Genomic DNA, 14,222 nt, shown 5'->3' with positions numbered 1-14,222 from the left:
GGGACTCAGTTTTGTGAAATTGTGCTGGAATTCCCAGCACAGCTGTTGGCTGCTTCCTGGCTTCCCCAGCTTGGTCCGTACAGGTGAAGAACCCAGGGAAGTGAACTGCAGAAGGCAGCTCTCCCTATAGCAGGTGGAAATCTGGGATACCCTCTTGAAATCAGACAAGCTGAAGTCATTGAGGATCAAGCCCCTTAATCAATATTTCTGTCACTGTCTCAGAGCCATTCCAGCAATGGTGCATCCTCATTTCCTTGCAGCAAACCTTGCAGTCGACCCAAAGAGGGGTTATATTTGCATAGTCCTCACTTTCTTTTATCGCTCTCTCATGTTTTTTGAAAGCTTGGATATCTGAAGCACTTAGCTCTGCCTTGAGTGTCTCATTAAATTGCAGAACCCTGCTTTTCTAGGCTCTGTTAATTAAGCACTTGATTGAAAGTCTAAATCTGAAGGCTTGAGTATTGACTCCAGCTTTGCTAACCTGAGGTGATCTGTTCAGTGTAGTTACAGCTTGCCCAGCCAGTTTCTGAATGTCCTTCCCCTGCTCTCCCCAGGCATCCCAGATTGCTGCAAACCCTGGTGTTTCCACTGCGTTGGCTGGAAAGTCTCTAAGATTTATTTTAGCTCTTGAGCTCTGCTGTCACTGGAGTTTGCTGCTGCAGTTATAGGTTAATAAAGACTGCCTGGCCATTTAGCAGGCAGCTGTTAATGACCACCAAGGATTTTGGCCTGGATGCTCGAGCAGCCTGTCAGTTTTGTTGCTTTATTTTTTAATTTTATAGACTATTTCATGTATTTGCATAACCAGGAGCCTCCCTCCAGATGCCAACGTGTTTTTCATGTCAGCAGTTTGAACTTCAGTATTTTCATCTGTCTGGCATGGGGGTGTTCAGGGCCAGTCTCCCCAGGGACACACAGCTTTCCAGGTGGGAGTCAGGCACCTGCTGACCCTGACCCTGTAGATCCCACATGGGCAGTTCTGGGGTGTGGAGCAAGGACACTGCAGCCAAAATACAACAACCTGGCTGCCTTGTGCTGCTCCTCCACCCCGTGCTGCTTCTCCATCAGCTCCTGAGGGAAACCAGCAAGGGAGGGGAGCAGATGGAGGGGAGAGCAAAGGACAGGAGGTCTGAGAGGTTTGTGCTCTATGCTGAGCCTGCCCTGCGGGAAGGAGGCGAAGGAATGTTCCCAAAATGAGCTGTCCCAGGACAAACAGGAGCTGGATTAGAAGAGGATAGCACAGAACTCCCAGTCTGGGCAGTGGGAGACCTCCAAGGCAGTGAGTCAGGGAGATCTTTGCAGGTGGGTCACTCATTTGGGTTTGTGCCCCGTTTCTGTCAGCCCCAGGCCAGCAGCAGACGAAACACCACTGGGGCCAAATCCCTGAGGAAATGCTGGTGCCACTGCATTGACTCTCCAGCTTTCTGCTTCCCAGGGCTGCTCAAATCAAGTGTGATTTGTAGCTCAGGCTGTACTGCTCACCCTGCTGGGCACCACTTGCTGCTAACCCTGTCTCGCCCTCTCTTTTGAAAGGAATGAATTTCTGGGGTTTGTTTTTCTACACTCTCCTTGTCTGTCTCGTAATTCCTTACTTTAAATTGCCTCCTGCAACTGGTTTGTTCCAGCTGCTCCAGTATCTGCTCTGGGTCCTGCATCTCCTACCTCCCATCCCAGGATGCTTTTCCTTCTTGCTCTTCTTCCCTCCCCAAATGGCACCAGACGGGCCCTCCTTGGGGTGCCCATTGCATCCCTGCAGAGGAGCACTCGGGGTAGACTGCCATTTAATTGAATTTTCTTCTGAAGCTGTAAGTGGGATAATCCTAAAGCTTAGCTTTGCCTCTGAGTCATAGCCTTTGTGATCTGGGAAAGGTTTTCTTTATTAGTTTCTTGGTCTAATCAACGTCTCTGGTTGCGGTCTTTGCTCCTGAGGAGTATTTCTGACTTGCTTGGAGGTGGAGGATTGTTGAGAGCACACAGCTCCACTCAGAGCTCCCTGTCTGTGTGTGTGCATAGGCAGGGAGGCTCAAGAGTGGATTTGGAGGGGAACAACGTTCCTGCTCCATGCCAAAGGAGCCCTTTTATTGTCTGAAGGAAACAGACACTTGCTGTCCTTCTCCACCCAGTCCCAGAATTTAGAACTCATTTAAAGGGACAGTGTGCAAGCGTGTTACAAGGTACAAATCTGCACAGAAAGGTGGCCAAAATGGAGAAGGAAGCACAGGGCAGCAGTGAGTGCCACAAGCAGTTCATGAATTAGCAGGGCTGGGGGCAGCTGCCTGGGCTCTGTTTGTAGATGGCCCTGCAGAGGTTAAACACCTGCCCACGTCTCCTGGGGCTGTGGCTGAGCCCAGAGCTGGATGCAGATCCCGCTGTGCCAGCTGGGATGGCTGTGGGGCGGTGATGCAGGACCCCCAGGGGCTGGTTTGGGATGGCACAGTGTTAATTTTCCTCGCAGGAGCTGGTTTGGGTTTGTGCTGGAAGCAGTGCAGGTCTTACAGGGATGTTGCAGTCACAGCTGAGCAGGGCTGGCTCAGAGGTGAGGTCTGCTCTGCTCCTCGCCCCACCAGTGGAGCAGCTGGGGGGAACAAGGAGTTGGAAGGGGACAGCTGAGCCCCATTGTCCCCAAGGATATTCCAGGCCATGGGGGATTGTGCTCAGCATGTAAAGCTGGGGGAAGAAGGAAGGAGGTGATGTTTGGAGCGATGGTGTTTGTCTTCCCAAGTCACTCTTAGGGGTGAAGGGGCCCAGAGATGCTCTGGAGGTGTCCAAAGCCAGGTTGGATGGGGCTTGGAGAATCCTGGTCTAGTGGGAGGTGTCCCTGCCTATGGCAGGGCATGGAACAAGATGAGCTTTAAGGTCCTGTGGGTACAAAAATGCTGCTAGCAAGGATTTTCTTGCTATTTTCTAAGTCTGTGAGAGACTTTTCTCTCTCACAGAAGAGGTAGCAGGGAATGTAAACAACCCAGACACCTGCAACCTTGCCGAGCTTTGTTTATGGTACAGTAGGAAAATATTTTAACAATGGATGTTTTAGGATTTTAGCCAATCACCCCCAAGGGGTGGCTGATCCTTGTCCAATTAGACTATGAAGAAAAAAGTCTATAAAAGAGTTTGTAAAGTAATTAAATAAATCAATCTTGCTGCACAATTCCTGCCTGCTGGATCTTCTCCCTATGGCTACAGGACACGGTGATATTTTATGGCGTTAATAAGGTCCTTTCCAGCCAAACCATTCCATGAATCTGTAATGATCCTGAAACCTGCCTGCCCATGGGAAGTGTGGAATGGATTCCTGGTTTTGCACAGCTTTTGCACAGCTTTTGCTTTCCCTATTAAACTGTCTTTATCCCAACACACTTTCCTCATTTTTACCTTTCCAATTCCCTCTAACATCCCACCCAGGGGAAGCAAGGCAGCAGCTTTGTGGGGCCAAGTTGCCAGCTGGGGTTAAACCACAGCAAGGTGAAGTGGTGCAGAAAGTGGCTTGGGATGAGCAGAGAACTGGGAGGCAGATGAATCCAGAGCAGCCACATTTGGGGAAACGCGGTGTTATTGATGTGCAGAGCTTGGCTTCCAGTTCAGTGCTGACCACCCACAGCCACAGTGTGTTCAAACAGGCAGCAGCCAAACCCCCTCCAAACCAGCTGCTGGTAAAAAACCCTATGGAAATCCTGGTGGAAACATGCAGGAGGAAGTTGCCATCTTGTGGAAGCTGGGAGTTTCCAGTGCTGCTGCTTTGGGATGTTTTTGAGTTTCCATGGCTTGATTTTCAAGGCCAGGTTGGACAGGGCTTGGAGCAACCTGGTCTGGTGGAAGGTGTCCCTGCCCATGACAGCAGGATAGAACAAAACAATATCAAGGTCCCTTCCAACCTGACCCATTCTATGATTTTTGGGGAAATATGGGGTTTTTTTGAGGCAGGGTTAGTTGAAGCTCTCAGCAAAGCCCATCTTTTTGGGGCAGTCCCGGCAGGGCTGGCAGCAGTGCTGATGGTGGGTCATTAGCAGGTCCCCACCATAGCTGGAATCTCTAAAGCTCTGCAGGCTGAGGGAAAAATAAATTGTCATTTTGGTCATTACAGGCACGTAGCTGTGCAGCCAGGTCTGGCTGTGGAGGATTTTAGGGGGTTGATTCATATGAGGAGGGCTGGGACAGAGAGAGCTGGGGGTTGTTGGAGGATTGGGATAATCCTCCTTTGCCATCCTGCCTGCTGGGCAAATTCAGCACCTCCAAATTGGGCAGGAACCCATTGTTCCACACGGCAGTGTCTGTCCTTTGTCCTTTGCATAGCTCCAGGTGAGGTTTGCTTGGATCTGGAGGTGCTTCTGCCCAGCTGGACCTGCTCCCTGGTATCCAGGAGCTCCTCCTGGGAGGCAGCAGCTCAAGGACCAGCTTTCTGCAGGTGTGTGCCAGTTCTTTGGGGGCATCCAAAATCAGTGGGAAAGCCTGAGTCACACAGTCTTGTCCCTCCTTTGAGGAAGCACAATCATTCCATTTTTCCCTTTTTGACTGAAAAGATAAGATAAGGTTGATTCCTTTTTCAGTTCCACCTCAGCTCAGCATGGTGGGCAGGGGAGGACGCTCGCTGCAGGCGACGCTGATCTCCTTCCTGCCTTAAGACCACAGCTCTCAGCTTTTTGGAATATAAATTGTAAACTGAGGAGGACATTCAATAAAGGCTACATTTCTCCCTCCTGCCTTCCCCATCAGAAGAATTTAATCCAAATCCCTCTGTATTCTGCACAGAGCCCCTGGCTTTATATTTTATACCGGGGAGCTGGTCCAGCAAAACACTTAAGCTGGAGGGGTGGCCTGTTGCATCTAATTAGGCTGCTCTTGAGCTCAGATTTAAACAAATAATTAACTGAGTGCCTGGACCAGCACCAGAGTACTGAGCACTGCCACAACTGCCCCTTCTTCTTGTTGTGGAGCAGAGGATTTCACATGGATGGACCCTGGTGACCAGGGACAGCACCCAGGGGAGGGTCAGGCTGGGTATCAGGGAAAGGTTCTTCCCCCAGAGGGTGCTGGCACTGCCCAGGCTCCCCAGGGAATGGGCACGGCCCCGAGGCTGCCAGAGCTCCAGGAGCGTTTGGACAGCGCTGCCAGGGATGCCCAGGGTGGGGTTGTTGGGGTGTCTGTGCAGGGCCAGGGGTTGGACTGGGTGATCCTGAGGGTCCCTCCCAGCTCAGGAGATTCCGTGGTTTTTCTGTGATTCCCTTCTGCAGCTGTGCTGGCTCATAGAGAATTCCTTGAGAACCCCTCCACTTCTTGGGCTTCAACCTTCACCCCAAGGGCAGACCTGTCCTTGTGGGGGCAAAGATAAAGCTGCCTTGAATGGAATATCAAGAGAATCAGAAATTTGGGAATTCACTCCCCCAAGGAGAGGTTTGGACCAAACATCACTTAAGCCCATGTCTTTCTTTCCTGTTGAGTCTAGGGCTGTGTTTCATTGTGGAAGTTGCAGGAGGTGACATGCTGGGAAGTTTTGAGGAATGGATGTCCTGATTTTTAGAGCATCCTACTGGGCAAGGAGTGGGTTTAGCAAACTGAGGCCGTGTTGCTTTGGATCAGATGTGTTCTGTGCCAGAACAGCACCTGGACTTGTAGATGGTGAAATCAAAGACCGTGTCTGTGGTCTAGAAACTGCAGTCTGGAGCCCAGGTCCCTCAAAAGGCTCCATGCCAGCAGTTCCCAGGCTTTTCCTGCCTCTCTGGATGACAGTCCAAGGAGGAGCAGCAGGAAGGGGAGGTCAGGGAGTGGTGTGGGTGAGGGCAGAGTGAAGAGGGCAGCAGTCACTTCTGCCAGCTTCCCTGCTGTGTTTCAGGGAATCCCAGAATGGTCTGGGTTGGAAGGACATGAAAGCCCATCTCATTCCACATCCCTGCCATGGACAGGGACACCTTTCACCCTTCCAGGTTGCTCCAAGCCCTATCAAGCCTGTCCTTGAGCACTTCCAGGGACGGGAATGTTTCTCAACTATGTTTCTTCACTTCCTCTGTGAAATTATTGGATATATTCAGTATTACCCTGCACACACTGTCCCCTGTCCACAGAGACAGGTGGGATGGATCTTTGGTTTGCCCTGGGCCAGCAGTTTGGATGTTCCTGTGGTTGGTGGTGTCAGCAGCAGTTGTCACATTTCTCTAAGAGGTTTGGAAGATGACTTCCAACTGGAATTTTGGGGAACTGATGGCTGTGTCACAGCAGCCACCCAAGAGTAGCTTGGATCCTGTCCATGGCCACCTTTTCCAGTCACCCTTACTGGGATCATTTGGCTGACATGGGGTGTGAAATCATGGGCACGTTCTCTGTGCTTTGAGCCAGTGCTGTCCCATATCACGCTGCATGCAGAAGGCACTGTGGTGAGCTGTGTAGATATTCCAGGAAGGATCCCAAATAAAGAGGAAGAGCTCCTTGTATCCAGACTATACTGAACATCTCTGCTTGCAAAAATCCCTGGATAGTTTGCCAAGTCATGGGGAAGTGTTCACTGTGCAGGACATTTATCTTTTTCTTTTGTGAGTAACAGCACCAAAATCTGTGTTATCAGCCAGAAAGGGAAAGCTGCTCCCCAGAGCTCTCAGCTGGGGCATTCAGCCTCTTATCTGAGTAAGCGAAATCCCAGATATCCAAACACAGGGTCAGGCAGCCTGTGGAGTGTCTGGGAAATGCAGAGCAAAAGCCTCTTTGCACTCCCAATAAATTGGTCCCATAGGAATTTTGCTTTGAAATTCTAATTGATCCAGGGAAGAAAATTATTTCATGGACTTTGAACTCATTAAAAAACTCCATCATTCATCCATAGTTTATTCCTGACACTTAATCAAAAGCAATGTAATGATCTTTCTAACAAACGTGATGTGATGGTGTTGGGAACGTGTTTACTCCCAAGTACACAGCACGCTGGAGGAGTGGAAGGAAGGTGCTTATTAGCTTTTTTATTACAGTTACCAAGCACCTCTCAGGACTTTCAGAAGTTTCCAGAGTTAGGAGCAATTGTTTCAGCACATTTTAATCGCAGATTTTGGTGAATTTGGGGAATTCCATCTCCTGTGGAATTTCATCTCTTTAAAACCTTTTATAAAAATGAAAAAGAAAACAAAGCGGCAAACCCCTGATTAAGAAAATTCAGAAGATATTTTTAAAAATCAAACTTGAGTGACCATTTTCAATCAAACTTGGTGTGCACAGATGTTAAATTACAGGACATTCACAGCACACCAGCAAACCCCCCCCAGAGGTGTCAGAGAGCACCTCTGTTCAAGGAAGCATTTTCTGATGTAACACCCTGAATCCTCACCATCTTCAGAGAGAGAGAAGATGGTTTCACTCAGGAGGGTCTTCAGTGAAGTAGAATTTGGGGGAAGAAATCACATCTCCTACTCAAACTTGGCAGACTTCCAAGAGCTTGTTTTTAAGTGCCTTCTAAGTGGGGGGGGTCTCTTCTGGAATAAGTTATGTCAGACTTAGCCAAGGTCATGGTTGTGGATGGCCTGAGTTCTGCAGTGCCCTGGATTTTGGAGAAGTGCAATTCTTCCAGTCAAACTCCCAGGATGTGTTTCACCCCAAATCACGATAATCTGCTAACCCTGAGATCACAAGGTGTTCTGGAGAAGGTGCTTAAAATACAGACCTGTGGTTTCCACTCATCCTGACAATCAAATCCTTTGGGAGTTTGGAAGTTTGTAAATCCTACCACTTCTGTAGAAATTTCTTACTGAGCATTGTCACCTGGCAGTGTTTCCCACAGGGGGAATAAAACCAAGTCAAGTCATCCTGGTGTTTCCTTAGGGACTAATCCTGCTGCACTGAAGTTAATTATTACTTACAGTTAATTGTCTTCTGTAAAAGCAGGGCAGAACCTGGAGTTCCATGGGCAGCTGGTGCTGCTGCAGCTCGTGCAGGACAGCTTTTGGTGTCATTTCATGGACTTCCCCACAGAATTGTGCCAATTTTTAGCACGAGCTGAGCTCTTTCTAGGTGTGGGTGGCTGTACATGAGTATGGAATGTGAGTGTCTGGGGGTAGGAAGAGGCTCAGCCCTCACACCCTGCCAGGCATCAGAGAGTCTGGGCAGGAGATGTCTGGCTGTGCACTAGTCTGAAAGCAAACCAGTGGGAGATCCCAAGTCAGAACTACAATTTAAGAGGAAAGTTAAAAATAAAGGCAGAAAACATTGGCTTAAACTGCCAGAGTCAGGACGCAGCCTGGCACCTGCCGGGCAGGGCGCTGGCAGCAGCCCCATTAAATGGTGGCTGCAGCCCTGCTGAAGTGATGGATGTGGCTCTGCTGAAGCAGTGATCCTGTAGAAGGGTCTGGTGTTCCCCTGCAGCTCCAGTGCTGCTTATGGAGCTCTTGTCCTCTGGGAAGCCAGGAGGTCAGGGCTGCCTGTGCTGTTCCAAACCTCAGCTTACAGCCAGGCAGGAACGCTCGGTTCCTGCCCCTGGGCGCAGCAGCTCCCAGTGGGATGATGTCATTTGATGGGCCATGCAGTGAGGCTTGGTGGCCCGTGAGCAGAAGAAATGGCCCGGAGGGAGTTATCAGGGATGTGTCATGGAGGAGATAAAGAACCCTGCCCCAGCTGGTTTCAACAGCTGGTGATAGAATGCTGGATTTTGGTTACATCTTACACTGCAACCTGAGCCAGGCTGAGACCTGGCTTTTCTCATGTGCTGGTCTGGAAGGTTTTCTATAACTGCATTGTTCAGAAGCTCCCACTCCTTGTACCTTCTCTGATGTCTAAAAAGGGTTGTGCTCCTGTCAGAGTCTTACCCCAGAGGCTCTTTAAGGCCTTCCTAGAGGGGTTCTCTTCCCAGACACTCACTGGTATGGAACATGTTGGAATTCCCACCTGAGATGCAGTAGCATGAGCAGCTCTCAGGTTTGTCAGGAGCAGATTTGGAATACACACACTGTCCCAGTGTCATCCTTCTGTCCTGGGATGATGTCCTTGGCCAAGGATGTCAAGGACAACAAGAAGCGCTTTTTCAAATACATGAATAATAGAAGGAAGAGTAGCAATGAGGAGAAAGGACGTGGTTCCTGGAAACCCACCCAGACCCCAGAGAGGCTCCCAGCACCTGGTGACCCTCCAGTGCAGGTGTGGGGTCACAGCCACACCTTCCTGGGCACGGCAGAAGGCCTCATCTCCATTCCCTCAGCTGTGCCAGGACTCACCCAGCAGCACCTCGCACACCAGTGGGAGACAGCCCCAAATCCCCTCGAGATCCCCACCCTGTGTCACCACGGCTGTCGAGGTGGGGGAGCAGCCAGTGCAGCCGCAGAGGGCCCCTGTGTCCAAAGGAGGGACACAAGGATGGAGAAAGGCCTGGAGGGGAAACCCTGTGAGGAGGGCACTTGGTCTGTTCAGCTGGAGGAGACTGAGGGGAGACTCGTCCCAGTCTGCAACTTCCATGTGAGGAAGAGGAGGGACAGGCACTGATCTCTGCTCTCTGTGACAAGGACAGGACTCAGGGAACAGCTGGAGCTGTGCCAGGGGAGGGTCAGGCTGGATATCAGGAAAAGGTTCTTCCCCCAGAGGGTGCTGGGCACTGCCCAGGCTCCCCAGGGAATGGGCACGGCCCCGAGGCTGCCAGAGCTCCAGGAGCGTTTGGACAGCGCTGCCAGGGATGCCCAGGGTGGGGTTGTTGGGGTGTCTGTGCAGGGCCACTCCATGATCCTTGTGTGTCCCTTCCAGCCCAAGACATCCTGTGATTCCATGATTCCATGTGTTTGCTTTGGGCCATCTGTTGGATTCCCTCCATCTGAATCTCTGGATCTGCACTGTCCCTGCCCTGGCATGGAGGTGCTCCCAGGTGATGTGCCTGTCCCTAAAGGCTGTGGGGTCACTGATGGACATATTCCACTGGGGTGCTCAGGAGGGACATCTGGGTTTACTCCTGACACCTTTAAAATCCCCTAAAGGCATTAAAGGCACTGCTTGCCTCTAATCCTCAAGCCGGGTTCCTGCAAGTGCACGTGCAGATGCGAGGCTGGAAATGAGGTCAGGAAATAGAAAATGACACATTTAAAGTAAAGAAAGTGCATAAATCTCATAAAGTTTCCTTCCCCTACCCATGCCTGTAAATCCTGCCAGTGCTGGGAAGCAGCAGGGCTCCCTTCCAGTGTCTAAGCTTCTCAAAATACTGAAAATCCCTCAGTGGCAAATCCTAAAATTACTGGGGCAGGGGGAGTTCGAGTTGCTGTGTAGATCCACATTGTCATTGTGGAGGAGGCACCAGGGTTTTATTCTGCCTGGCAGGGGGGTGTTGGATAGATGGTTGTGCCCTGAGCACCCCAGAGAGGAGGACAAGCCCTTGGCTACCACTAGCCACGTGGGCTGTGAAATGCAGAGCTGCCCCTTCCCCCAGGGCTGGGAAGGTGTTTCCTCCTGGACACCAGCACACAGAGAAGGCTGACCTGAGGAATGCCTTTGGGAATGTGGTTTGCTCTCCCTTGGAACATTGATGCCTGGCTTTGTTCTGGATTTCTTGTCTGGATGTCTTTACCCAGACAAATTAATTCATTTTGGACCTTTGTGAGAGTGTGGCTGATTGGGCAAAGGAGCCGTGGAAGGTAACAGGGCACAGATGAGCATTGGATCAGATTCAGGCTGGTGTTGGCTGTTCCCAGCAGCAGATCCCCATCTGAGCCCTTCCAGCTTTCACCCCGAGGAAGATTGTCCCCACAAAACCAGCTGGGGTCCCTTTCACAACTCCCTTTGTCTGATCCTACTCATCCTGGATAAAACCCCAACCCACTTATATTTCCTCTAAATGGAGGCATTTCTCATCCACACTCATCCCCCTGCAAAGCAGCATCATTATCCATGTGTGGTTGGGCACAAAGCCCTCAGATGTATTTTGAACATCTGACATTTTTCCAAGAATAAACAGTAGGAGAGTTGGAAAATGTTTGCACACTTTTCCTTCCCACTTCCTAACCTCCAGGGAGCAAGCAGAAGATATTCAGTCCTTTCAGATGGTAATGAAATTTTGTATTTTGAAAGGAAAAAGTAACAAACAGAAACATTTCTCTCCCCGGCTGATGCTGTGACTTTGTCTTTTCATTTGCCATCGCGGTCACTTTGTTCCTTTCATCTTGTTGAGAAGTTTGTCCTTTTCTCACACTGGGTGGGTGGAGTGCCTGAAGTGCTTTAAACAGAAGATAATAAAGTTTCTTCTGATCTTTCCAGGACCAAGTGAGTCCATAGTGGAGGTGCCCAGGAGAGGAGTGGTGTGGAGTGAGGAGCGCAGCTCTGGGCTGGGCTGGGGACTCTGAGACAGGGCCTGTCCTCTCCTTATGCCTCATTTGCCGTCTTGGCCTCACATCCCTCATTCTGGCTCCCAAAATCACCATAACCAATAACCAACAATAAACTGGAGTGTGAAAACCTTTAATTCAAACTGTGAAGAGGAAGCACTGCTGGACATGTTCATCTGCATCCTCAGTGCTGAGCAGAAAGGAAATTGGATTTATCATCATTTTTTCATCATTTCCACGTGGGTGTGGCACTTGGGGACACAGTGGGCTCAGCAGTGCTGGGGAGCCATTTGGACTCAGTGATCTTAGAGGACTTTTCCAAGCTAGATGATTCCATAATTAGGTTGAGTCCACGCAGCGTGCTGGTGCAGGTGGTGGTGGCTGTGCATTCCCAAGTGGAGCATCTGGGCTGTTCCCAGGGTTTCAGCACTTTGGGATCAGGTTGCAGAAGTCAAAGCAAGCCCCAGGAGAAATAAATCAGGGCTGCTTTGGGAAGGGATTATTAAGCATTATTTTGTTACTATTGCTGCTGCTTGTCTGGTTCCCGGAGCTGCTGCAGGGTGGGAATGAGCAGCAGCCTGGGCTGGTACCGGCAGGTTGGGCTGTGCTGCCCCTGGAACTACCCATGGGAAGAGCCACAGGCTCTGTGCCAAAACCCCAGCCATGATCCCACTCCTTTTCCAGCCCCTAAGGGATGTCCATGCGCAGGTGTCACCCCACTGGAGGACAGTGACCTCAGCCCGTGGTACGGGAGGGAAAACCAAAGCACGGAGCTCCTGAGGGACAACCCAGGGTCGCCAGGGGGGCAGAGGCAGAAGCTGAGTCAAGTCTGTGTCTCATGGGTCTCAAGTCAGTCCTTTATTCATTTCATCCCACTGAGCATGGAATCATATCATGGAATCCCAGACTGGTTTGGGTTGGAAGGGACCTTAAAGCCCATCCCGTTCCACCCCCTGCCACGGGCAGGGACACCTTCCACTATCCCAGGCTGCTCCAAGCCCATCCAACCTGGCCTTGGACACGTCCAGGGATCCAGGGGCAGCCACAGCTGCTCTGGGCACCCTGTGCCAGGGCCTCCCCACCCTCACTGAGACATCTAACACTTAACCTAAATCTCTACTTTCAGTTTAAAACTGCTCCCCTGTGCCCTATCAATCTCTGCCTGTGTAAAAAGTTGCTCTGCCTTTTTTTCACAAGCCCCCTTTAGGCCCTGGAAGGGGCTCTGAGGTTGAACACCCCCAGCTCTCCCAGCCTGGCTCCAGAGCAGAGGGACTCCAGCTTGGAGCATCTCTGTGGCCTCCTCTGGACTCCAGCAGCTCCAGGTCCTTGTACAGCAGAGCTGGACACGGTGCTGCAGGGGGGTCTCACAAAGGCAGAGGAGACTCAGCTACAGCCCTTGGGTGTAACTCAAAGCTTTAGGCTGTTTTGGCCTTGGAAGAGTTTTGTCCAAGATTCTGGTTGGGATCTTGGGAAGGTCTGAGCCAGTTTTTCGAAGCAGGATCCTTTAATCCAGCAGTAAACAGTGCATGCCTGCTGCAGATGGTGTCTAACCCATTAGAGAGAGATCCCCACACTGCTTATTTACCTCTGTCAGAGCTTATGAAAGAAAAATAAATGCTGTGGGATTAGTCCCCTAATGAATAGACCCGTGTGTGCATGCATGTAGTGCAGCATCTTACAAGTCCATCTCAGTAGTTTTTAGGCCTGAGAATGAAAGTTGTAATGAGGAAAATATTGATTTTCCCATAAAAGGGCTTTAATCAAATGCCCTGACACCCCAAGGGGGACAGAGCTCTGCTACAACACCAAATTGTGCTTCATACACCATCTATTTTTCAAACACTGTATAAATGAGCCTGCCCACTGGATATATGAGAGTTCCCAGGTGTCATACATCACAGGAGCAGGGAGAGCTGGAAGGAGAGCCAGTGCTGCCTGGCTCGGGAAGGGAGTGGTCTGGCAAAGCCGCTGGGGAGCTGTGGGCAAAGCAGGCTTGTTCTTCCCTTGGGCAGGACCTGCAGCCAGATGAGGTCTAATAGAGGGGTGCTTGCTCAGCCTTCAAAGTCCTGATGGGCCTGTTTGGCCCTAAATGAGGCTATTTGTTTCTTCCTTGGGGCTCTAAGGTTTCCCTGGAGCATTCTTCCCTCCAGGTGAACACCCCCAGCTCTCCCAGCCTGGCTCCAGAGCTGACGGGCTCCAGCCCTCAGAGCACTTCTGTGGTCCCCTCTGGACTCACTCCGTGTCCTTCTGATGGTGGGGGCCCAGAACTTGGAATTAACAAACCTCTCAGGGTCTGGGGTTTGCTCTGTGCCAACACAGGGGCAGAAGGATGTTCATTGCTGCTCAAATCAGCAAACTTGAAAGGAGCTTCAAGGCGTTGGCCCTGAGGGTCACACTTCCCTTGAGAAAAATAACAGAGCAGTGGGGACCCAGAAGAAAGCTTTGCCTTCAGGAGCCAGTTCAGGCATTTCTGGGAGCCAGTCAGTCTCAGCAACTTGCATGATTAGCTTTAGTTTTCATTGCTTCCATATTTCCTCCCCACCATCCTCTTCTGCCTCACCTCACCCTACTGTTGGGAAGTTCTTTATTTATGTTTTGGCTTAAATCAAATCGCCTTGGCTTTGTAGCAGGGAGGCAGGAAATATTAGCACCAGGGAATCAGTATTCTGGAGGTGCATGGCACTGCTTTCTGAGTGCTTATTTATCCATCCTGGAGGAGGGGAGGGTGAGCAGTGTCTGTGCCTCATTGTCCTGCCAGGAGCATCCTCCCGGCCCAGTATCCCCCTCCAAATGGAGCTGGGTGCCAGGGTTCTTCCAGGAGTTATCTGAACCCCTGCTGATTTGATTAGAGCAGTTTGTCCTTCCCTGCCACACATAATTCCTGTGATGATGGCTCATTTTTCTTGGCTGTAAGTGGAATTGCAGCAAACAGATCAGTTGTCTGGCTCTTCCCTGCTG

The 14,222-nt window shown here is 50.7% G+C and overlaps 1 protein-coding gene across 5 annotated transcripts in view; it reads left to right on the top strand.

Annotated features, from left to right (window-relative positions):
- RALY (RALY heterogeneous nuclear ribonucleoprotein) overlaps nucleotides 1–14,222 on the top strand; it is a 119,772-nt gene that overhangs the window by 62,744 nt on the left and 42,806 nt on the right. The window lies entirely within an intron of this gene.

This window comes from Aphelocoma coerulescens, chromosome 20 (genome assembly GCF_041296385.1).
Source record: "Aphelocoma coerulescens isolate FSJ_1873_10779 chromosome 20, UR_Acoe_1.0, whole genome shotgun sequence".
In the NCBI taxonomy this organism is placed as follows: Eukaryota; Metazoa; Chordata; class Aves; order Passeriformes; family Corvidae; genus Aphelocoma; species Aphelocoma coerulescens.
The sequence above is the reverse complement of the archived record's forward strand: the minus strand, read 5'-3'. Positions and strand labels throughout refer to the sequence as shown.